Source organism: Sinocyclocheilus anshuiensis, unplaced genomic scaffold (assembly GCF_001515605.1).
Source record: "Sinocyclocheilus anshuiensis isolate Anshui unplaced genomic scaffold, SAMN03320099.WGS_v1.1 scaffold1371, whole genome shotgun sequence".
Classification (NCBI taxonomy): Eukaryota; Metazoa; Chordata; class Actinopteri; order Cypriniformes; family Cyprinidae; genus Sinocyclocheilus; species Sinocyclocheilus anshuiensis.
In genome coordinates, this window is record NW_015539833.1 from 603,071 (window position 1) to 605,118 (window position 2,048).

The 2,048-nt window shown below is 34.7% G+C and overlaps 1 protein-coding gene across 1 annotated transcript in view; it reads right to left on the reverse strand.

Moving 5' to 3' along the window:
* Positions 1 to 2,048, reverse strand: part of LOC107684306 (probable E3 ubiquitin-protein ligase HERC3) — a 40,851-nt gene that overhangs the window by 7,710 nt on the left and 31,093 nt on the right. The gene's annotated exons all lie outside the window — the stretch shown is intronic.

The following is a 2,048-nucleotide window of genomic DNA, read 5'->3' on the forward strand; positions in this document are numbered from 1 at the left end:
TGTAACGATAGACATATTCGTATTGAACCGTTCGGTACGACGTTTTCGGTTCGGTACGCATTACAAACCGAACGATTCGTTGGACTAATCCTATTACATTTGAAAATGAAAGAGCTTAAAGTGTGTGAAATATAATGTTCTCAGTACCACTGTGCAGCCCAAATAACATAACAGGCAACGTGTTGTCTGCCCCGCGATAACCTCCCGTTGCTGGGGTGCGTCGAAAGACGAGGATCTTGTATTGACGATAGCCAGAGATATTATCAAAAACATCAATTATTGGCAATATTAAGACGATTTGGCATTTTCAATTAATGTAGCCCTGTTACATTCTTATTTTTATTAGGCCTATTATTATTATGAAGTTACTTTTATTATTACATTTTATTATTAAATTCAAATTACAATTAATTTGCCCCACAATATTACCGCATAACTGACACGCTGCGAGGATAACAAACGATAAGGCCTGTCTTTTAAAACAGGTCTATTATACAATTAATTATAGGCCTATAATTAAAATATTAAGACAGCAGTCATCAATAAAAATCAATGAAATAAAATGCTTTATTTAGCCTATTTAAAGTGCCGACTTTCAAAAACAGCCTGTTTAACACCAAATACGTTTCTTCTCATTTATTCATTTTTTTTTTTTACTATGTACGGGCCACAAGAGAAATATTAAGGGAATAAATTCAAATAGTTAGCTATATACCGTAATCAGCATATGTTGAAGTAGATTCGTCTCTCGTCGTCTCTGAGAGAATATGTGGCGTCAGATAAAGAAAAGCTCCGTCATTACTCCGTCATTTCACCTTTACTTTCACTTTCTAGTGATATTCATTGGCTCGCCTTCATGGTATAAAACATAAATATTTCCAACATTGCGACGAAAGCAATTACCCAACCCCTCCTCCCCCTATCGAAAACGTACCGAACCGTGACACCACTGTCGTATCGAACCGAACCGTGAATTTTGCGAACCGTTACACCCCTAATATATTTATATACTGTATATACTGCATATATATAGCTTTATTGGCATTTGACTTTTTATGACAATTAACCACATTTTATTTTTAAAATAAGCACACTGCTGTTTATATGTAGTTATACATCAAATTATTTGTTGTATTGCCTTTAAACTGATTTTTATTTTTTTTTAAATCATGGTACTACAGTCATTTGATAAAGACGATAATGAATGTTATATAATGATGATTCCCATTAGATCAATAAAAAAAAATCAGTAAAAAATACTGTACAAATAATAAGAACTAAATTTGAACACATTATTGAATTGTCTAAAACTGATATTGTGGACCTAAAAATAGGCTTTTATTATTCCTTTCTTTAGATTTTGTTGTGACGCAAGAAACCATGTCCTTTACCATTCTTGGCGTATCTGGTTATGACATTGTGTTAGTTGCCCAGAAGAGTTTACCTATTATTAGTTCATATTATCAATGATTGTACATGCCACTGAAAGGGAATGTTGAACTATGTTAGCTAGTCAACAGTTTGTAAAATCTCCCTGAAGGATCAATAAAGCACATCAGATGAATGTAATCCAGTGCACATATTCACATGCACTCACACACCAGACCGAGTGAATTAAGACTGATAATCTGAGCTGGGCTAAATACCTGTAATCTCTTCAGGAGGTCATATATCAGTGTCAGGTCTGCTGTGTGTGTGTGTGTGTGTGTGTGTGTTTGTGTGAACGAGCCTTGATCTGAGATCAAGATGACTGGCCTTCTGCCTAATATTACCGTCAGACAGCAGGACACACACACACAAACAAATATAACACACATGCACGTTCCTATCAAATACTTTTGCCATTTAAACTATTTTCCTATTCATACAATCTCGACTTAATGTTTTTCCTGTAATATAACCGTGAACGCAGCAACAATTCTTCATACATCACAAATGTGTGTTCATTTATATGCTTTTTTTTTTTTGGATTTATGTTCTGGATTGTTTGGATTTGTGTGCTGTCCCATCTGCTCCTGCAGCTTCTGAAACCTTGCAATTTTGTTCCC